This window comes from Phyllostomus hastatus, unplaced genomic scaffold (assembly GCF_019186645.2).
Source record: "Phyllostomus hastatus isolate PE091 unplaced genomic scaffold, TTU_PhHast_1.1 phas_scaffold_78, whole genome shotgun sequence".
Taxonomy (NCBI): Eukaryota; Metazoa; Chordata; class Mammalia; order Chiroptera; family Phyllostomidae; genus Phyllostomus; species Phyllostomus hastatus.
Window position 1 is genome coordinate 24,454,164 of NW_025334041.1, and position 24,958 is coordinate 24,479,121.

Sequence of the window (24,958 nt, forward strand, 5' to 3'; positions counted from 1 at the left end):
GAGATAGTTTAATTTAGGAAAGGATAGATATCTAATAACATATAATTTGAAATCTGAGGAAGATACCAACCTAACAAATATTAATTCATGGTATATTTTATTGTTGACTAAATGCCAGAAAAGCCTTAAGAAAGTCACAATTAGAGGGGGTCTTTGTAAATTCCTATGGGAGAAGTAATAAGCTATTCTACTATGAACTCACCACAATTTTATTATGAGTTATTGAAAAGACACAAAAACAAGGCAAAAAAAGAAATAAGGAATAAATGGAGGGACTTAAAATATGCAGGAAAAAAACCTCAAAAGGCAGCAAAACCTAATGAGGTAAAATGACCTAGTTACAAAAGCAGTAAAGCACAGATTGATGGACCTTCTTTTTGATTTTGCCAAAAGCAATACGTGAGTAGGTAGATAAAAAATAAGAACAAGAGACATCAGCTAACTGATAAAGTTGTTTTGATGCTATATAGTGAAATAAAAATCCCCATAATTTTTATAGTTGCTCAAGTATTTTTGTTAGGTTCACTATTTCAAAGGCTTTAGATATTTTTGATGTATATTTTCATACATGTATTATTAATTTGTATTATTTTCAAACAGTTGGCATTCTGTAAAACAGGTTAATATCAGTCATTAAAATTTCTTTATAAAAGAAACCTTATATCCTAATAAATGTATTATGAGCCCTACATAATGCAAGAAATTAGTACAATTATAGAGCATTTAAAAATTATACTAAATTTTACATACTGATCCAAAATTATATTTGATATATCAAAATGAGTTTCCAATTTCTTCTATTTTATATAGATTTGTTTTGTCATTCCATAGCTATGCAGAAAACAAAAAATAAAAAACAAAATGTAAACTGATAGGATGAGGGAAAAACGCCAAACCTTGAGTGTGAGAGTATATATATATGTGTGTGTGTGTATACACATACTCTCCCTATCCCTCTCTATACTGTCTCTGTCTCCTTATACCTTAATCTTTGACATATAGACCTTATTTTCTTTCTTTTTATATTTGAACTGCATTGCCTGATGGAATTTTTAACATTATTTTAATTGTTGACACTATTACATATGTCCACATCCTCTCCCCTTTGGGTCGATAAAGTATAATTTTACTATGAAATTTAAAACTACACTTTTTTCAAATATAAATGAAATTCTTCCAAACCAATGTATACTTAAGAAAGTACTTCTGTTTCTTCCTTTGAGATCATCTTTTCCTTATAATGTCACTATTACTAAATAAAACCTACAGAATATCCCTCTGTTAAAATCTTAATCATTTTTGACCTTCCTGGATGGTGCATACTTTTCAGTCTGTCACTCAAACCTAGTTTTGTATTTTGAAAAGAATGGTGGACTTTGTGAAACAGATGGAAGATCCTGTACATTGTATCATTTACAATTTCTCATGATCGCTCTGCTACATTTTTATGTACTGCTAGGGACAAATTATGTAAAAAATAAATGTCATTCCAGTAACATGATACATAAATATTGAAGAGAGGTACATCCCAAAATATTAAGGAATTAACTTTAATGCATTTGAGAGTTTTAAGAATATTTCTTTTAGAGGATAAAAAGAGTCATTCTTTTGAAAGTCATTCTCTCGAGAAGATAATTGTCATTCAATCATAGTCCTACAAATAATATTAAATTACAAACATTATACAAATCACGCTATTCCATTAAAAACAAGTTTCATAGACAGTCAACAATGATAACATACTCATCTATATGACTGGGAACACAACATTTTTTCAGGTATGTACATTTTACTTACTTTTATTATTTTAATTTCCAAAGTGTCACTGCAAAAAGATTTCCATCCAATTACTGAAGACAAGAGTGGCAGGACTAGGAGTTGCCTAGGGAAGGGTTGGCTTTGAACCATTTTTCACTTCATTATCCTCTAATCAAGCAGTCAAGTTTCCTCACCTCTAAAATTCACATTCTGCTGATTATCGTTTAAGTACATTAATTGGTTACACTGTGATTTTTGGCTAGACTGGTATGAACACAAAGAACTGTTACTGATGGCTCATTCACCGTTTTATTCCCTTTTGTGTAGTTGGCTAAGAGATTCCCTCCAGGTTTCTCTATCATCACCTACACAGCTCTCCCACTGGCTATAAAATACTGCAGCAGCTTGTAGGTAATTGATCAGACAAGTGAACTGTAAAATATTCATTTTCTACTTCAACAGCCAGATAAATCTCTTGGGAAGAAGATGAAAATATTGTTTATGCACATCAGGGTCGGAAGAGTAATAGCAAGGTTGCTGATAAGCAGGGGTCCACTACAGAGCTAATACTTAATTCGGTGCTATGCCAGACACTGAAAGCACACAGCATCCTTTTGCCTGAAGCTACAAGTCTCATTATACACTCAACCTGAGGCATCAACATCGGTGCCCTGGTCATGTTGCTCAAAGGCTAGTGCTTCCTCTTTTAATTAATCAGGTTCATCTTGGCATAACATGCCACATAGCCAATTAACACTTAGCTACTATAACCAACATGCTAAACACTAAATTGCTAATAAAATGGGAGTGAGTAGAAAGATAGCTGTGCAAAGGATGATGGGAAAGCAACTTGGCTTTTTTTTTATAACATGTGTTTATGGCCTTTTTTAAAAATCTCCTTCACTTAGTTTCTTTCCTCTTTGCTAACTTTTCAAATAACTGTCAAGCTGCTTTAATTGGGAATTGGTGGAAGTAGACTCTGCATTTGGACTAGTTAAACTGAAGCAAAAAGTAGTACATTATTTTAATCCTTTGCTCTATAAGTTGCAATATTAAAAATTGCTAAGAAACATTTTGCTTGGTTTTGTCCCTGTTTCATGATCTGTGACCAGCTTTTGAAGAAGTCTAAAATCAGTGAAATATAAACCTTCAACAATTATTTTTTGCAATCCTCACTTTCACTAGAATTTTTATACATTTTCCTTTTCTCCTTAATGAAATCTCAAGCAGATTTTAAAAATACTATAGAAAGTTAGGTCATTAAAATGTGGCATACTTTATAATTTAAAATGTAATATTAGATTCAAACTCATCTATTTGTCTATTTGTAGCAAAGGCTTGGGTCTTTCCCCATTTCTTCTGAATCCTGGCTTCTCTAGTATATAGATGAAGTGGGGAGGAGAAGGAGGATTGGTCACAGTTGTTCTGCTCCCTCTGCTGAGTGTCACTGTTTCTTGGAACCACTTCAATGACACAGTGATGCTTCTTGCTCGAAGGTGTTCAAAGGATGGTTCTCAGAAGAGTCCACTGTTCTTTGGAGAACCTGCAGAGCCTCTTCTTCAAACACTTCTCTCTTGTAGGTCTTGCTCGGGCCCAGCTCCTTCCAAGGGTATACCCAGCTCCTGCCCTCAGATGAAATGCACTTCCTGCAGTCTTCCCACTAGCAGGCATATTCCTCTCGAATAGAAGGCCAGCAACACAATACATGATTTTATGATGCACACATACTGACTTTTGAAGAGAAATTCAGGCATTGTCTTCCATACCACATCACAGGGCATGGGGAGCTCTCCCACATCTTCCTCTCCCCACTGCTCCTGAAATTTTCTTCTCCCTACTCAGGCAGATGCAGAGTTTGGATGCCTAAGCACACATGCAAGTAGGGAGTGGAATGTTTATTCCCCCCTTATTTCAGCCACTCCTAAGCTCTTTTTTCTACTCTGGTCTCAATATAGAAAAAGAAGTGGTTTCCTGTTTCTTTCTCACAACAGGATAGTGAGTTTAGCAATACATTGTTTAGGAAGAAAGAATCCTCTATAAACCTGATGACTCTCTCTAGTCTCCTCCTGCTCATGAAAGTGGTAGAGGGGCTTCTCAATAAACTGATAAAATGTGCCTGTCCCCAATTCTTGGCAGTGATTAGTAGTTTATGGAGTATTATTTTTACCTCTGAGCAACACTGATAATTGTGGGCAACCAGGATATGTGTGAAAAATTTCACATCATATCCTGTTACATATCTAATCTGTGATGAGAAGCTTAATGGAAAACCAAAAAGCAATCAGAAAATGCCTGCACTCTCTTCCATCTGGCTTCATTCTTTATATAACAAAGGAAAATTGGAAAGATGTTAAAAACAAAGGCTTTTTATTTAAAAATCACATGTGGCTAGCAGAAGGGTGAAAGAATGTGATTTTTTTTTCTCTCTGGGAATGGAGCTTTTTCCTATTACTCTTCTCTTTCTACATGTTTCAAAGTTTAGCTTCACCCTAATAAAATGTATCTATATACTTTTTTTCTGGTTTATGTCATCTTTGTGTTTGTCGACTTAGTGATTGCTGGAGAGATAGTGTTTTGTAAATACTCTGATACTTGCAGACTTGCTCTATTTTCAGGGAGGAAATTATTAATAGCCAAACAATTATATGTTTTGTTCTACTTAATTGTCATCAAAATTAGTAGAAATCCCCCAATAATTCCACAACAAATAAGAATGAATGCAAAAATTCTTCTTTTTAATATTTTAAAGGAATACATTTAGCATACAAAATAAAAAAATAATACAGAAATCCATGGATCCATGTCCTACCTTAAGGAAAATTAAACATTTCCAATTGGCTTCCTATTTTCAGTTCCTTATGCCAGGATCTTGGAAATTACCACCCTGATCTATTTATTAATTCTCTTTTTTGTTCTAATTGTATATTAAGTCTATCTATTTTGTTTTTAATTTTAGTTGCTATGTAATTTAGGTCTAGATTTCCATTTGATTCTATTTTTCTAGATTTCAGTTTTCTGATAATGTTTTTCATCTTCCCATCTCTTCAACTTATTAATAACAATATTTTAAAACTGATTTCTTATATTTTCAACAGTTGGACAAACAATAGATCTGTTGATATAGTTAATCCATCATAGTCAAAAGTAGAATTTTTATTTTATTTTTTTTTCATCTAACTTCTCAAAAGTCACTCTGGATATTGAAAAATCTACTGGGGAAAGTATAGGTTATTTGATATATCAAATGGTACAAAGTAGACAGCCTTTTGGATTGAATTAAATTTCAGTGATTAAGTAAAGTCCTCATCTTGTTTACAAAAAAGGTCAAGATCATCTTGCCTTTTCATTGTAACCTCTCAGAACTGCTGTACTGACAATCAGCTATCAATATTTGTCATGGTATGCAGGGACTTCCCACCCTAGCAATTTTTGTGCTGTAGTCTTTCTTCATTTTTAGCCTAGCAAAGCCTCCTAAAGTGATCTTTTATGTTTTAAGGCTTGTTTTCTCCTATGAAAATAACTTTTGCTAGTAATATAATAAGAATCAAATTTAGTTAGATAATTTAAAGACCATACTTCAACCCAGTCATATTTGATATTTTTCATAATATATGAAACAGACTGAGGCTAACCTTCCAGGATTAACATGGGGTGGAGGGCCTAAACCCCTGACCTCTTAGCCTCTCCTTCATGTTCAAGACAGAATCTGTGTTCCTTCTGAATATAGTCCCAAGTGCTTTGGAGAACACAGATGCACTACTTTAATTAAGTAGGGGGCAAAAGGTGAAGGAAGACTAGAAAGAAGAGAAAGATGAAAGAAAGAAACAAGGAAGGAATAAGGGGAGAAAAAGGTAATAAAAGAATGAAGAAAAAAGCAAGAATAAAAAAGAGGGAGCAACAATGTGTTGCCCCTAGCAGAGCCAGGGGATGTTTTCAGTTAAGCAGGGTAGTCAGTGAACTTGTCAGTGTTTAGTTTAGATATGAGCTGATGACCCATGTGTATTACTGTAAGGGAAGAAGCCTGCAAATTGTTTCTGATCACTTTCTTCATTGAGCTTGTGCTCTCATTTAGAGCTTGAAAGAATCATTTCTCTCAAAGCAAAGTATCCACAGCCTTTGTGAAAACAGCCTTGGTTAATAACATGATGGTCAAACCATTTGGTTATTCTGACTCTGGTTTGCTTAGGGTTTTCTTTGTTCTGGCAGCAGGTGTAGAGCTGGGTAAATAAGGACTGGTAAGCACAGGAGGGATACAATTCAGAAGCAGTCACTATCTTTTTTAAGGAAGCATAAAACATGAATAAATAAACATAAGTATCTCTTTGGCTCAAGCTTTTAAGTAGGGGTAAGAATCATGTGAAAAAATGTAAGTGATAAAGTTGAGGAAGTAGAATGATATCCTGATCTTCATTAGTGGTATTTCCTAGAGCTTGTTAGCATGAACAAGTTTCTTTTAGCCCAAACATTAAAGCTATGCAGTTCACTTACCACATTATACAAGAAGCTAGGGAAATAAAGTAGGAATGCTTAGCTTCATTTTTCTGTCTTTAAGTATAGACTCAAGTAAAATATAATGCATTTAATATGCATTAATTACTATATCTTTCCTGTCATCCTTTTCATTGATGATACTAATGAAATGCAGAAAAGAATCTTTTCTAAAATGTGCAAATGCCTTATAAGAACTGAAGTTTCTTTCTTAATGTCTCTGTAACAGATACAAGACTTGGCCTGAGGGCACGCTTTGAGAAATGAGAAACATTAAAATAGCATGAAGGAGAAAAGGATCTTCTTTTTCCGTCTGTCTATATTCCTACTTTAAAAAGAGATCTTGAAAACAACTTTATTTTCAGTTATAATCAGTGTACTTTTAAAAATTCAGTATGAGTGAAAAGATGTAGTTAGACTCCAATGTTTGTATTAATATGTCTACCATTTCAAAGGAAAATGTATAGTCTCAAAACAGTCTTGAGATAACACTCTCCTCACTACAGTTGACCATAAGCCCACTAATCACAACCTCTCCATAAGTTAATTCTTTTAGCTTATGATTTACAATATAAGTCTGTCGGATTAAAATCTACTTATTAATTCTCATGTCTACATGCCTCTAGGTTTTGGATTTTACTTTTCTGGCTATTTTCCTCTTCCCTATTGTGCTTTTTGGAACCCTTATTTCGTGACAAGAAAATTCCCACACAGCCTTAGCCGGTTGGTGGAACTCTAATTACATTTCATGATTTTGATTAAAACTTGGATTTCTCTTAAGATACTGGTTTCTGGCAGAATTCTTCAAAGTATGTTATTTAATCTTCATTACCCACTAGTGTTAAGGGACAGGGTAAGGCTAGAGGGCAGAGTGGACATGTTGTCTTAAATCCCTATCCTAATTCTACACCACTTCCCCTTGACCCTAGAATCGACATTTCTGCTCTGCCATCCTCCTTGTCATTTACCTAACATTCTTATCACTTCCATTCATTCACAATCTCACTATAGTGCAGGATGACACAATGTCCACGGGAATGGTCTATCCAGAATCCTGTGTGTCAATGCCCTGATGTCTTTCATTCCCTGGAGAATTCACGAGATTTGTTTTTCACCCTTAACCAGAAGGAGCCTCTCTGTGAAACCTGAGATCAGAGAATGCACCCTCCACACCTCTGCTTCGACTTCACCCAAACCTCCAAATTTTTGTCACTTTTACTTTTAACCAAAGGTTTTAAAATGTTTTTCATTGTATTATACATGTAGTCAATCAGTAAAATAGCACATATTCATTGATAATATTCATTTTATTTGCTTCTTCTGATAAGGCAAAGAAAATAGGCTTGATTATGAGGAAATTTTATGCTGATTCATTAGAATCCTTCTACATAAAGATATTAGCAAACTTATTTCATTGAATTAACCTATTTTAATTTTATATTTTATATTTTAATTAGCCCTTCTAATTAATCATAACAAATAGTATTTTTAAAATTAGAATATTAGACATCTATTTAACACTACAAAATCTGTTTATTACTTCCCAGTTTGAGCATATGTGTAGAGATATATGAGGAAGGTTTTTTCTTAACTTGTAGTCATGCGACATTTAGATATTGTATACCTATAAATAAATAAAATCTAATTAATTCATGAGTGTATACACAATGTAAATTCAGTATGAAACCTATTATCATACATTATGGCCAGGAACAAGACTTAGTGAATAATCTGATCTGCTTTGATTAAATGTGACCTTTTTGAACAACCAAATTCAGAGATATCCCAATTAGTGTGACACCTCTTGTGAATCTATGTTAATTTAATGATAATGAAAAAGGATAAAAAGAAAAATATATAACACAGTTCTGCAAGGTGAAAATGTAATTCATTTTTCATTGCATTTCTTTCATTTTCTTCTTTTTTTTATAGATATAAGTCAGTACATATCTAGAGAATATTCAAATTAGTCCCATGTAGATTATTCTAAAAATTGCATCAATTTAATATTCATATATAGTACTGTGTGTCGAATTGTGCCCCTTCTCAAGGATACTGATGTTCTAACCTCTGGGACCTATGAATTAAACCTTAGCTGGAAATAGAGTCTTTTTAGGTGATCAAGTTAAGTTTAGATTATTAGTGTGGCCCTTCATCCAACATGACAGTACCTTTAAAAAGAGAGGAAATCTGAGCCCTGGCTGGCGTAGCTCAGTGGATTGAGCGCGGGCTGGGAACCAAAGTGTCGCAGGTTCGATTCCCAGCCAGGGTACATGCCTGGGTTGCAGGCCATAACCCCCAGCAACCGCACATTGATGTTTCTCTCTCTCTCTATCTTCCTCCCTTCCCTCTCTAAAAATAAATAAATAAAATCTTTTAAAAAAAGTGCATTAAAAAAAAAAACAAGAGGGGAAATCTGGACTCAGGGAGCCATACACACAGAGAGAACATCCATGTGAACAGGACGGTAGAGATCAGGGTGAACATCTGCAAGCCAAGAAATGTTTGCTAGCAAACCACCAGAAACCAGGAGAGAGTCATAAAGTAGATTCTTTCTCACTGTCTTGAGACAGAACTGGTGCTGCTGACACTTTAATTTCAATCTTCAGCCTCCACACTGTGAGACAGCACATTTCTGTTAAGTCACCCAGCTTGCGGAATTTTATGTCAGCTCTGGCCAACCAATATATAGTAAAGTTACACTTCTTACGTTGTGTATTTTGTGTCAGCTAAACTATTTCTCTATATTTACCTTAATTTCTATCTATATGTAGTATCTATATCTAATAACTAGTAATGATATTCATTAATTAATTAATACTAATAAATTTGTTCCAGTGTTTTTATTAACATTTGCTTGATACATTTTTAATTTTTTTACTTCCAAACATTTTTGCCCATTTTATTTGCTCATATCTTTTGTAAATAGCTGATGTTAAAACTTATTCTTTTATTCAATTTGAAATCTCTAACTTATAACAGAATTTAGTCTATTTAATGTATCATGGTTATTGATATTTTGGAATTGCTTTCAAACTTATTTTATCCTTATGGCCCAAATATTTTCTGATTACTTTTTTCTTAGTCCTTGTGCATTAGGTTTCCTCCCTCCTTACTTTATCTTTTCTCTGTGTTCATAAATTTTACATTCCTATTTTGATTGCTTCTGGAATTTTGTCATGCATGATTTGACTTATTGAATCCCACAAGTCAATCAATATAATAACCACCTTCCAAATAATGCAATGATTCTAGAGTTCATTAACTTCAATCAGACCCCCTTCCAACTCACAGTCTAGACATTATTTTGTAATTTATTTTAATAAGCACCCTGTTTACAAATTAATTTACCCACTAGTCTTTCTTGCATTTTAAACCTTCCTACTGGGATCATTTTCTTTCTTTTTGAAGCATATTCTCTAGATTTTCCTTAGTAGAGAACAGAAATAAACTCAGAACTTATTTACCTGAACACGTTCTATTTATCCTTGGTTTTGAATGATTTTTTTTTTAGGAAAACAATTCTTAAAAAGTAATTTTCTCTCATGAAATTATTGTGTCTTTTGGGCTTTATTATTGCTGTTGAGAATGTTGTTTACATGTCTTTCTTTTTCTGTTTCTTTTCTGGGTGCAATTAAATATGTTTTCTTTATATTTGCTGTTTTGGATTTTTTAGTTGTCAGTATATGAGGTCTGTCCAGGAAGTATCCAGACATATGCTATGAAAAATAGAGACATTTATTGAAGAAGACACAAGATAAAATATAATTTAAAATAAATTAAAAAGATACAAGAAATATTGTACATAGGACAGTGATGCCTCAGTCCCTATCAAAGTAGGCATCTTGGGACCTTACCCAGTTTACCCAGTCACCATCAGCTGCCCTGTCATATTTTCCTGAATCTCATCGATGGTCTGAAATCTCTTTCCTTTCAAAGGTGATTTTTAATTTTGGGAAAAGCCAGAAGTCACAGGGTACCAAATCTGAGCTGTAGGGGGCCGGATTCACCTGGATGACTTGATGTTTTACCAAATAACTCTGCAGGAGGTGTGATGCATGAGTGGGTGTGTTGTTGTGATGAAGCTTCCAGTTGCCAGTTGCCCATAGACACAGCCTTCTGAATCATCTGAATAGTTTCTACAGAGGAATGTTCAAGCTTAATGCAAAATTTGATGCAGATTTGTAGCTCTACTCGCTGAGTCATTTTGAATGTGACAACCACACAGTACGCATGCTCACTTAATGGCATCTACTGCCTCCACTGACTAGTACAGTGAAGTCATCATTGTTTATGCATGTGCATTTCAGTCCATTATCCTTAGCTTTCAGGTTACATTGATGTTGCACAAATTGTTCTCATTACATTAATGATGTTTGGACTTTTTCCAGACAGACCTCATAGTTTTATTGTTTTATATATACTATATGTACAAAACTATACTATAGTTCCTATAGTTCCTATATCTTCACATTCAAGTCTTTCATCAATAATTCTTATATCTTATTTTTCAAATAAATTTATACCTCTATTTTATCTAGTTCATTCTACTAGGATTCCCATCTGGACCTATAGTCAACATTCTCATTCTATTATTAATATCTATATTCATTTTCCTTATTTTTTTCTCTCTATGTCTTTGTGTTGTTTTCAGGTAATTTCTTCCATCTAACTCCAAAATCAGTAATTTTCCCTTTCAGACGTATTTATCCATTTTTTAACCTATTTAAGTTTTAAATCATCAATTATATTTTCATTTCAAAAAGTATTGTTACTTTTTAAATTATTTTTTATTTTAAATACTCACTTTGAATATAATTTTATTTATTTAAACCTTTCATATATATAATTCTATTATATAAAATATATATATAATTGTACATATTTATATATCTCTCTCTACATAATCACATTTGTAAAAACATTTCTTCTGGTCACACTCTTGGAGATATATATATATATGAATATATATAAAAATATATGTGAATATATATAAATATATATAAGAATATATCTATGAATATATATATATGAATATATATATAAGAATATATATAAGAATATATATATTCTTGTGTATGGTAGCTTAGGGATCTTTCATAGTCATCTCTTCTCTGACATTGCACTTGACCCAAATTGTAGGTGATTTTTTTGCAGAGAAGAGTTGTATTTGTATTTGTCAGGATACTAGGAATGCCCTCAAGGCATTTTCACTCACATTACACTCACAAGGATGCAGCGCAGATTCTATGTGAGTGATTCTGGTTAAGCTGACTCCTCATGGACATTGGTAGAAGGCTCAGTCTACAAACCTGAGCATGTTTAATCTGTTGTTTTCAGGAAGTGTGCTCTATCTGGTTTGTTTAGTAGTCATTGTTCCTCATTCATCTTTTTTTGGCTCATGGCTTTTGTTTGATTTTCCTTTTGTGGAGTAGGGGAGGGGAGGAGATGGTGCATCTTTAAAAATATGCTTACTGCTTATAAGCCAACAATACTTTAAAAATATGTATTATCTAGAATCTAGTTGTTTTACAGCAGGAAGACTTTTCAGAATATCTTGCCCAATACACTGCTGAAAGCAGTACTCTGTTGACCAGGTACTTTTAACCCACTTTGTTTTAGCATTATTATTGCAAAGAGTACTTTCAAACTAGTATCTTTGCTACAATATTTAAATTTAAATACCCTCTATAATAAATTTTAAAAATTTCAAATAAAAATTATCAACAGGGAAATGCAAATAAGACGCACTTCAAGTAGGCAATATTTTAAAGATATTCAAAAAGAAATAGCCCTGGCTGGTGTAGCTCAGTGGATTGGGTGCGGGCCTGAGAACCAAATGGTTGCCGGCACATGCCTGGGTTGCAGGCCAGGTTCCCAGTAGGGGACGCGTGAGAGGCAACCACACATTGATGTTTCTCTCCCTTCCTTCCCTTCTTTCTAAAGATAAATAAATAAAATCTTAAAAAACAAACAAACAAAAAGGGAATAGAAAAGAATGTAAAATTTTGTATATGGATTCAAAGTGATATTAATATTTTTGCAAATGTATAGACATATCAATTTTCTTTTATTTAACATGTATTCCTTTTTTATTAATTAAATGTTTCGTGTCTAGGAAGCTTTTTTTAAAAAAATATTCTTCTTCTCACACTTTTAGCATTATTTAAAACAAATCTCAGGATATAATAGCAACTCTATGGTTTCTTTATTTTAGTGATAAATAACAATTGTCAATAGAAGTCCTGATCAAATATATAAAATTTTAGATTAGCTTTCAAAAGTATATTTCTAAAGGACCTCTTCTTCTGTGTAAATACACATTTATGTATTTACAAAATACCTATTATGGAATATGTAATGGGGACTTTTAAATGATCTAAAAATCAAATGACCCCTTTAGCAATCATAGCTTGCTTTCTTAAATGTATATTTAAAGTGGTAAGAAAATTTGAAATGAGTTTTTAACATTCTAGCTATAAAGCAAATCTCTTGTCTGTAGTTAAGGATTTTAAGTTGTCTCTCTGGGAAAAAAAGTGAGTATGTCTTAGTTAGTAATAGAATGACTTGCTCTTCATGAAATTTCATTAGAATTTCTTTGAACCATTCTAATTTCCACAAGTAGTGTATAATTTTCACTAAGTTTGCAAAGGAACAGAGTATGGGACAAATTCAAAAGACAATTCAATGCAATAGTATTGAGAGCAGAAGCTATTATGATTTCAGATTCAGATGAGTTTTTAATGTCCATATCTGTATAGTGTTGTATAATGTTTAAGAAACTCTACAAACATTAATTCACTAATCTCATCTTCAGGCTGTTTGGTGACATGTTTATAAAGTGACTTGGGGGTTAGAATTCAATCAGGCCACTTTACATGTTCTAGGTTTAAACTCGGTTTGCTTCTGCCTTTTTCCCTGCCTTCATTTTTTTCCCTCCTTCCTTTCCTTTTTTGTCAGTTTTTATTTCTTCACTTATTCATTGAACATTTGTTGTGTGTTGCTAGTTGTAATTAGTGTGAAGAAGTCAAGTTATGTTTCTTAAGTAATAAAATATGAACTAATCAGAGAACATAGAAAAACATAAGAAGTTAAATAACACTAAAGACCAGTATATATTATAAGGGAACAGTCAAATGATGAGAATTTCAGTGATAATATACTCCCAATATAAACATCTGAGCCCTGACTAGTGTGGCTTAGTGGACTGGGTGTTTTTTTCCCCACAAACTGAAAGGTCCCCAGTTTGATTCCCGGTCAGGGCACATGCCTGGGTTCCAGGCCAGGTCCCCAGTTGAGGGCCTGTGAAAAGCAAACAATCAATGTTTCTCTTGAACATCGATGTTTCTTTCCCTCTCTGTCTCCCTCCCCCCTCTCTAAAAATAAATAAAATCCTTAAAAAAATAAAGAGCTGGAAAACACATATGCTTAGATATAGCATATTTTATATATTATTGTATTTAAAACATAATCCTGTTATGTACAAGAGAGTCTAGAAATAGAAAACAATCAGCTGAGTACTCAGTCAAAAACTTTTCCTAAAGGGATTATAATTACTTAAAGTTTTAAAGTATAAGAACCATGTAAATAGGTAAAGAGTAAGGGTGGCCATCTACAAGAGAGAGATATATGGTAAACAAAACCATAATATCAGAAATGAGAAGACATGTCTAGATGATAATGAGTATATTTGTGGTTGGAAAGCAAGACTCCTTTTGTTTTTTTGTTTGTGTAATAATCTTATAATAACAAAGCTAGAAATAAAGGTTGGGGTAATTTTTGGAAAGAACCTTGATTACTTGCTTATAGAATTTTTAAACTGATATGGATGCAGTTAATTGATTTGAGCAGATATTTAATATGACAATAGACATAATGCAGAAAGATGAACTCTTTCTACTCAATTCTCCAATTTACATGTTAACCATGATCATTTTTTTCAAGAAATTCTTATTGATTTATTTTAATCAAGTCCATTTTCTTCTTAAGACATAAATATTAAATCTATAAAGCTTTCACCTGAAAAAGATGCCTTGTTCACATAACTGTTCCTTAAATTAGAGGAAAACTTTACCTAAATAAACAAATTATAGGAAAACATCTACCTTAATAGATTGAAATTTATGCGAGAGGACGCCACAACCTGAGTTTGTGCCCTGAGAGCCAGAAGGGATGCTCCAGCAGGTAAAGTGAGGGACTCCAGGTGATGGCTGAGAAAGGGTAAAAATAAAATATTTCCTCTAAAATGGAAATAATTGTTAAATGGGAATTATGTTAGAGTGGTGAATGGGCAAGGTTTGCCTTGACATTTACTTCTTTTTACTTAGTGCCAACGACACAAAACCAATTTTTTTGCCATTAGATGTTTCTACTTATTCGATCCTATGTTCCATCAGTAAAACCTGTATATTAGGTTTTACCAGCCATTTTAAACAAATCAAAACCTGAGAAAGAAAGAGAGGGAGAGAAACATCAATGTGCAAGAGATACGTAGTCCAGTTGCCTCTTACATGCCCCCATCTGGGGACCTGGCCTGCAGCCCAGACATGTGCCCCAACTGTGAATTGAACCAGTGACCCTTAGGTTCCCAAGGCAGCACTCAATCCACTGAGCCACACCAGCCAGGGCTATTTTCTACCTTCTTTACAAGTAGAAGTCTCCTTCTTCAAATATTGCTATTAATTTCCATGAGTCCTTCCATCTGTCTACAAACCATCACCCAGTAGTGAATGAAGATATCATTTATCCCTGTTAAGCCTGCATTTCAAAAATGCTGTATTTTCCTTTTTATTTCTCATATTCACAGTAGCTCTGTTGAGTTCAATCTCTGTGGGTCTTAAGTATTGTCACTCCTACCAATGATGGAGCTAAGTGTCTTTTGACATTGTTATTGATGAGAAAAATGAAGATCTACTGCTATGGCAAGTCTACTGCTAACTAAGACATAACTTTCACCCAAAACACCCAAAACACCCAAAACAAATAAGGGTTACAGATATGGAGTGAAAAAACTACAAGTATAAAAAAAGAAAAGGCAAGTATTTCTTAATTTCTGAAATTTAAAATTAGAAAGAAAAACCAAGAAGAGGTTTTTTTTGAGAATGCCAGGAGCATAAGATATCATAAAATCCAAGAAAAATATATTTTAAAGTGTGACTGGTAAGTAGTACAAATACTAAAAACAATTATGTAGCATAATATATGTGGATTGTGTCTTGAATTTAGCCACTTGTATCTCAGATATCACATTGGAAAGAATAACTTTTGGACTTCAGAAGATGAAAATCATATTTATTGCATTAAGGGAATGTTAGAGACTAAGGATATAAAGAAAGTTCAGGATAAACCATTGAAGAAGTATGCATTTATAGAATGGGGTATGGGGTGACGTCTGAGGTGAAGATACAGGGATATATACTTTAGGGATATTTATTAAGCTTGGAAAATACTTGAGTATGTTAAAATGTTGATGAGAAGGAGCCATTATCAAATGACATGCTAAGCACATGAAGGGGATAATTAATGATTTAGCTGAGATTATCTAGCAAGAGAAAGGAGAGAGATGGCACTGTTAAAGGATTGTGAAGAAGGAATTCTGAGGAAAAAAGCTGTACTGTGAAGAATGAAAACTGTAGTTTTCATTCTGGATAGGGAGGTATGGGAGAATTGTCCTTTGAGGATGAAGGACACACATAAGGTAATCACATACTATATAGATACACAACATCTATGTAGCAGTACCCACTACATCAGGATCAAGAAATAAGTATACTCCTCATATATATATATATATATATATATGAGATATATACTATTTAAATATATTTTATACTAGTCAAATGCATACATTTTGAACATATATTCAATAATAGCCAAGTACAGGCATATAGAAAGATTGGAGTTTGGCAAACTAGGCCTTTAGGAAGGACAGTATGAAAAGGAATCAATAGATTGGAAAAGATAGAACAGAAAATTTGAACTGAATTAGGAAGAGCAGAAAGAATAAAGTTGAGGGATCAAGGACATGGGGGAATGGAGTTTAACAAGGCTGAAGAATAATTGTAAGGAGAGTAACTGAAGTGGCCATAAGAATTGGGGTTGTATGGAGAAAGTGGGTAATGAATTTCTTGTTTTAGGGAAAGAGCAATTTGGAGTGATGTGGAAGATTGTGGTGAGGCCATTGGTGTAGAAAGCTGAAGTGAATTAAAAGTGAAGGTCATTCCCTGACCAGTGTGGCTCAGTTGGTTGGGCATTGTCCTGTAAGAGAAAGGTCATTTGTTCTACTCCTCAGTCAGTGCACATGCCTGGGTTGAATGTTTGGTCCCTGGTCGGTGTGCATGTAAGAGGCTACTGATCAATGATTTTCTCTCACATGGATGTTTCTCTCCCACTCTTTCTCTCTCCCTTCCCCCTCTCTAAAATTAACTAAATAAAATAAAATAAATACCAAAGCAAAGGTCATGTTCAGCTCCTGTGCCCATTTTTTAATGATTGTTTTTCTTTTTTGTGTGTGTTGACTTTTGTAAGTTCTTTATAAATTTTGAATATTAACCCCTTGTCAGATGTATCATTCGAGATTATGTTCTCACATTCAGTTAGTTTTCTTTCTATTTTGTTGATGATTTCCATTGCTGTGCAAAAATGCAAAAACTTTTTGGCTTGCCATAGTCCCATTTGTTTATTTTTTCTTTTCTTCACCCAAGAAAATATATTAGAAAAAATATAGCTATGAAAAATGTCTGAGATTTTTACTACCTCTGTTTTCTTCTAGGATATTTATGATTTTGAGTCTAACAATGAAGTCATTAATCCATTTGAAGTTTATTCTTGTGTATGCTGCAAGAAGGTGGTCTAAGACCTAAATAGACACTTCCCTAAGGAGGACATACCAATAGCCAGTAGACACATTAGAAAATACTCAATGTCTCTAATCATCAAAGAAATGCAAATTAAAACCACAGTGAGGTATCATCTCACACCTGTTAGAATGGTAATCATGAATATATCAACAAAAACAAGTGTTGGCAAGGATGTGATGTAAAGGGAACCCTCATTCTCTGTTGGTAGGAATGCTGATTGGTGCAACCACTGTGGAAAGTGGTATGGAGTTACCTCAAAAATTTAAAAAAGTGGAACTACCTTGTGACATAGAGATTCCACTTCTGAGTATATATATGAAGAACCCCAAAACAGTACTTCAAAAGAATATATACATCTCTACCATCATTGTGGCTTTATTTAAAAATAGCCAATATTTGGAAGCAGCCAAAGTGTCCATAAGTAGAATGGATAAAACTGCTATAGTACATTTACACAATGGAATGCTACACAGCCATATAAAAGAAGAAAATCGTACCTTTCACAAAAGCATGGATAGACTTGGAGATTATTGTGTTAGGTGAAATAAGCCAGTCCGTGAAAGACAAATGCCACGTGATCTCACTTATATATGGAATCTAGTGAACAAACTAAACTGAAAAACAAAATAGAAACACAGTTGTGGATACATGGAACAGGCTGACAGCCATTAGAGGTGGGGGTGGAGGAAGAAACTTGATAAAAGAAAGTGAAGGGATTAGCCAAAGAGCATGTATGCATAACTAATTGACACAGACAACAGTGTGGTGATGACCAGAGGGAAGGGGTGGCAAGGCTTGGTGGTGGTGGGGAAAAGGGGGGTATGGGAACATCCGTAATAGTGTAAACAATAAAAATAAAGTTTTATATATATACACATATATATAGACATGTGTGTGTATATGTGTGTATGTGTATAAACATTGAATTGTATACCATAAATCAGTGAATTGTATGATATGTAAATTATAAATAAATATTTATTCAATATATTGTTTAAATAGTCTATATATACACTATATATGTAAATAGTGATTACACATTTATTTATTTATTTATTTATTCTTTCAAATTGGTGTTTCAGGATTCTGAGGGTTTATTTCCAGAAGTGGGATCACAGGGTCAAAAGTCAGTTCCATTTTTAATTTTTGAGGAAACTTCATACAGCTTTCCACAGTGGCTGCACCAGTCAGCGGTCCCACCAACAGTGCACTAGGGTTCCCTTTTCTCCACGTCCTGTCCAGCACCTGTTGTTTGTTGATTTATTGATGGCAGCCATTCTGGTAGGCATGAGATGATGTTTCATTGTGGTTTTAATTTGCAGTTCCCTGATGATTAATGACATTGAGCATCTTTTCATAGGTCTACTGGCCATCAGTATGAGATTGTGCAACCATCACCAGAACAATTTTATTACATTTTCATTCCACCTCAAAACACCTAATAATATCCATGTAGTGACCACTTTGCAGTCTCCTCACTCATCCCTCCAGCTCTAGGAAACCACTAATCTGCTTTAAATCTCTTCAGATATCTCTTGTCTGGGCTTTACTTGTAAATAAGATCATGTAATACGTGGTCTTTTTGATGAGCTTTCTTCATATAGCATAATGTTTCCAAGGTTTATCCATTTTGCAGTTATATGTGTAAGTGCTGCATTGTTTAAAAAGATGAGTAAGATATTATTGTATGGCTATACCACATTTTGTTCTATTCATCAGTTGATGAACATTTGGGTTGGTTTTATTTTTGGCTATTATCAGTAATGGTGCTATAAATATTTGGAGTTTGTAAGGACATAGTTTTCTGTTGTCTGGGATGTATACGTAGGTATAGAATTTCTGAATCACTTGGCAACTCTCTGTTTAACAATTTAAAGAAACACAAAACTGTTTTCTTTACAAAATCATTGCATCGTTTTATATGCCCACCAGCAGTGGATGAGAGTTTCTCTACAATCTCACCAACACTTGTTATTATTATATGCATTCTAGTTGATGTGAAGTGGTATTTCATTATGGTTTTAATTTGCACTTCCCTAATGACTAATTATGTTTAGGATCTTTTCATGGACTCATTGACATTTGTATATGTCTTTTGGAGAAATATCCAATGAGATCCTTAATTCATTTTTAATTAAGTTATAATATTTGTATTATTAATACTGAGTTGCAAGTTTCTTTTTATATACTGGATAAAAGTTCCTTACCAGGTGATATAATTTGAAAATATTCTATCCCATTCTATGTAATGTTTTCAGATCTATTCAGGCAGACACATGTGCACATACATTTTTAAATGACACCCCATGTTGCTTTGCTTCCATACTTTATCTATTTGGCATTTTTGTGATGCACACCTGTACTTCTCCACTATCACAATGAAAGAATTTAATGAAAATCTTTGTAGGCTTTTGTGCTATACCTCTTGAAGATATATATATAAAAATAAGAATTGCTAATTTATGAGTTTTTTAATTGTCTTCCAAACTGGTTTCCAGAATGAATACCTGTTTTTCCTTCTAGTAGCAGTGTTTGAAGTGATGTGTCCCATATCCAAACCAACAATTGAAATTATACATTTTTTAATTTTTACCAGTCTGATGCTTATGAACTGTTTTTAAAATTCATATTTTCTGACTTTCTCTAGTTTGTAGTAGTTAGTACTAAAATCAGGATTATTCTCACTTCCACTGTCAATCAAATACAGTTTTACCTTGGAGTTTCATCCTGAGCTCTACCTTGGAAGAAACAAGTGGGAACCTTCCTTGTTTGGTCTCATTAATATTCATTCTCAATCTTAGCATGTTCATCAGCTTTATATTTTGACTATGCTCTGTAACAGTGAGTTAGACAAGACCATGCAATATATGGCAACTTAAATAAGTTCCTTTAGAAAGCAAGAGATGATCAGGAATGTGATCTGCAAGCCAAGTTTCAGTTTCAAGGAAAGGGGAGGAGAAAGTAGGAAAGCAAAGGAGAAATTGCAGCTTGCTCAAATGCATATAGATTGGGTTAATGTGAAAAGCCAGTTTAAACACTTAATAGTATTGATCTTCCCCCAAGGGTTTTTTGTAGCTGACTTAATTAGTGTTTATTAACCATTCTTCACCAAATACTTGTCTAACACCTTAAAAGTCTATTTGAGCAGCTATAATCTCCGCCAGTGCTAGAAAATGCCATCCTATTATGCCTGCTCCTGTGGAATAATTTAATTTGTATCTACCTTCCTAATGTTCAAACAATGAGCTGAAAAGTGAAAGATTCATCAATCAATTGGTTGTTTTGTTTATACAAAATTAAACAAATTAGCTAATACTATTTTTTCTAATAAGCTGAATGAAAAACAGCAGACTTATAAAGATGCAGCCTTAAGTGCATTTGAAATGAGAAGAGGACTCAAAATATTTTAATCACCTTCTGATGAGTTTAAAACACTGTACCCTGAACCTGAAAAAAAATGTCTAGAAAATAATTCGTATATAGATGAAGATTAAATATGATTGACTACCTTTAGATGAAATGAGAGCAGATATAAAATTTTTATAAAGATAAACTTTTAAGCCCTGGCTGGCATAGCTCAGTGGATTGAGCGTGGGCTGCGAACCAAAGTGTTGCAGGTTTGATTCCCAGTCAGGGCACATGCCTGGGTTGCAGGCCATGACCCCCAGCAACCACACATTGATGTTTCTCTCTCTCTCTCTCTCTCTCCCTCCCTTCCCTCTCTGAAAATAAATAAATAAAATCTTTTTAAAAAGATAAACTTTTAGTTTAAAATGTATTTGTATTTCTTAGATTTGCTCAGATTTGTGGAGATAAAAGAAGAAACAGCAGGAGGAGAAAGAGGTAGATGAAGAGAAGGAAGAGAGAAAAAAGGAAGAAAAGGAGAAAGGGAGAAAAATACTGATTATGCTGAGTACACTTCCACTGGTTCACCTTCTGCCATTGAGGACAACTTTTGTGTCGTCTGTGATTTCCACAAAATAACCCCCTCATTTAGAAGTTTTGCCAAGGCAAGATGAAGATCCATGAGGCGTTTTGCTTAAGAAAAAGTGGAAGTAATAGAACTAAACTAATATTTCTTAATTACTATGCATCAGACATGGACTGGGCATATTCCATATGTTATTTCATCAGTCCCATGCCATTTCTCCACCCTCACTCATGAGCTGACATTGGGTTCAACTTTCAAAAATAAAAATAAATGAACAGAGGGCTATGGGAGGTATCTTACTCAAGATCACGCATTTGAAAAGTAAAGTTTTCAGGAACTTTAGCCATATCTGTCTGGCTGCAAAACCTATATCCTTTATACCACATCTTGCTCCTGAGAAGAGGTGACTACTGTACCAACTTTCTAATGATTTTTTTAATGGTCTGGTTAATCTATGTCTTAGCCAGAGGTGATTTCAGCTATCAAGAGGAACTCCAAGTTTCCAGGCCAGTTTTGACCCCACATAGGGGCTGGAACCATAGTAACTAAATCTGTGATTAAATTGATTTGGCTGTTAGCCCCAGCTGGTGTGGCTCAGTTGGTTGGAGCATCATCAAACCTGTAACTGAAGGGTGACAGGTTTGGATCTTAGTCAGAGCATGTACTGTAGCAGGTTTGATCCCTGGTGGAAACATGTATGGGAGGCAACCAATCAATGTTTCTCTCTCTCCCTTTCACTCTCCCTTCCTCTCTCTTTAAGAGCAATGAAAAAAAATGTCTTGGGGTAAGAATAAAAAAAAATTAAGTAATTTGCCCATTTAAATAACTGAAATGACTCATCTCTGAAATACTGGCAATTATAACAACTAAATAAATTGATTTGATTACTCACTTAGGTTTTTTTTTCTTTTAGGTTATAATATATGTATTCTTTGGAATTCAGCTAAATTATAGTATGAATACAAAGTCACCAAAGTCTGTTGCCTGTTTCTTCATTTTTTCAGTCATTTCTGCAATTCTAAAGCCTCTGTGTTCCAGGCCTATGCTAGTCAATATTAGATAAACCAGGCAGTCTTTTTGTGAAGGAGCTCATATCTCCTGAAAGACAATGGAGATCAAAGTCATGATCTTTAGACAGTGTGTAAATACTGATAGATTTATACAAAAATCAGAGTAAGGAGCTTTATGACTTTGGGGAGTACCACAGATATTTCTATGAGAAATCCTGGATTGTGGTCCTAAAGTACCATGTATACAGAAGAGTTCTGGGAGAATAATGTTGCAATTAGAAGAAAAAGCATATGCAAAGGCATCCAGGAACCAAATAGTATAGCAGTTGTAGAAAATGACAAGCAGTTTGGTAGGTCTGGAGTTTGACTACAGGAAAGTTAAAGGCAAAGAAGATAGAGAAGTAGACTAGTAACCAACAGCCATAAAAAGTTTATATAAATTATGAAAATTAGGAGAAAATAAATTTTATATTAACATATGTTGCTACTTTGTTTCTGTTTGTTTTTATTTTATAGACAATCATTTTTGTTGAATCACCTGAAATAAACTTCATTTTTCAGTTTTTAAATGGTTCTGTGTGATCAAGAATATGATTATTGTGACTGTTACTTCTGCTCATACCATTAAAGTTACGAGAAAGCATCTCATGATGGATGAATAGAGTTTCAAATTGAGAATGTAACTTGATTCAATGATAGTTAGGAGATTTCCCTCTGGTTTGTAGTTTTTTAATAGGTATTCCAAGATCTAGGGCCCTTGGGCCTTTGAAACTGTCTTGAGTTAAAGAAGAAATCTTAAGTGAGCATTATTCTATTATCAGGAAAAGGAAAAGCTGAGTGTATTTCATTTTTCATGGTCAAATATTATTAAATAAAGGTGTTTTATAGAAATGTGTTCAAAACTGATGCAAGGATAAGAGATGCAATTGTTTCAGGAAATTAATATGCAGACTCTTCAAAATTAATGTAGCACATTGCTTGCTTATCTCTGTTCACCAAAACATTTTTAATATGTGTGCTTTGCTCCTTATGAATTCTCAATTGTCTATACATAAGATGCCAGTTTTTTAACTGTCTAGCTTGCACGTGCATGCAAAGGTTATGGCTACCACCCAAATGGGTCCTTGGATCTAAAATGTCCCACGATGAACGTCAATGCTATTACCCAGGTGTGGAAAGACTACATGCAAAACCATAAAATCTGGGATAGTTTAGTACAGTTGCTTAAAAGAAAGGCCAAGGAGGCACTTTTATGAGATTAAAATTTCAGTTATCTGACCTCTGTTAAACGGATTGAAAACAGGACTCATTTTCTGATTCAGCCATCCTGTGAGTGGGTGTCATTAGTCTCTAGGGATTCTGGGTAGGTATCTGGATATGTCAGCATGAAGCTTTGCTTCTACCAGGAAGAGTACATTTTCTACCGAGAACAAATAAAGCTCCATGAGAAGGACTAAAAACGTATTGTAGCAATGCGGCTTATCCGCCAATTTCATTATATTTAGGGCTAACCTCAAGGTTTAGCATTAGAACTTGAGAAATTAAAACTCTCTGAGCCAGAGGTTTGAAATCCATGAGAGAAAAGCATTAAATATCACAAAAGTCACCCTTCCCAGCTTTACTGATTTCTTTTCATTCTCCCTAGTTCCTTCTAATATTCAAGGTTTTAACCACTAGATAGTATCATTGGTTATACAAAAACTGATAGCTTCTTCCTCCCCCCAAATCTTTTATTTTCCTCAGAGGGACAAAACTAGAACTGTCTCTGGAAAGATGAAAAGAGGAGAAAACAGAGTTCAGAGTGATTCTTGACATTCTGCAACATTCATGGTTTCAGGGGAGAAAAATACTTTGTTTAGCACGTTCTAAGGCAAAGATCTTCCTGCCAGCACGAATGATGTTGTGAGAAGAAAGCAAAGGAGACTATCCATGTATGACCCCATTTATTTCTTACCAAGAAGAAAGATCACTCTTTCATATGTGTATATGTGACAGAATAAATTGTATGGCATGTGTGGAATTATCTTGGAAAATATTAGTGTTTTTATATGCTAATTTAGTACATTTGGGTCTTAAGTTTCTAATGAAAGATATTTTTTCCAGTAAATTTGAATAGATTTAGTTTTCTGACTTCAAGGGGAAAATAGTGTGGACAGTTTAATAGCAAGTATACTATGCTTTTTTTTATTCTATATACAAGTATGTGTGTGTGGTTGTTTTTTTTCCCCCCAAAAGAATTCCAGGATTTTGAGATTCTGAGTCTAAAACCTTAATAAGGTGTTATGTATTCATCTACGGATGAACACTTGGGCTGCTTCCAAATCTTGGCTATTGTAAATAAAGCTTCAGTGAACATAAGGGTGTATATATGCTTTCAAATCAGTGTTTCAGATTTCTTTGGATACAGTCCCAGAAGTGGAATCGCTGGGTCATAAGGCAGTTCCATTTTAAATTTCTGAGGAAACTGCATACTGCTTTCCACAGTGGCTGCACCAGTCTGGATTCCCACCAACAGTGCATGAGGGTTCCCTTTTCTGTACATCCTTGCCAGCACTGGTTGTTAGTTGATTTATTGATGATTGCCACCATTTTGACAGGTATGAGGTAATATCTCATTACAGTTTTAATTTGCATCTTTTCATATGTCTATTGAGCATCTCTAGTCCTCTTTGAAAAATGTCAAATCAGTTCCTTTGCCCATTTTTTAATTGGATTGTTTGTTTTTTGGGTGTTGAGTTTTAAAGTTATTTATAAAATTTGGATATTAACTCCTTATTAGATGTATTATTGGTGATTATGTTCTTCCATTACTCAACTGTGAAAAAGAAGGAACTTACCCTTTGTGACAGCAAAGATGGACCTGGAGAGCATTATGCTAAGTGAAACAAGCCAATCTGAGAGACAAGTACTAT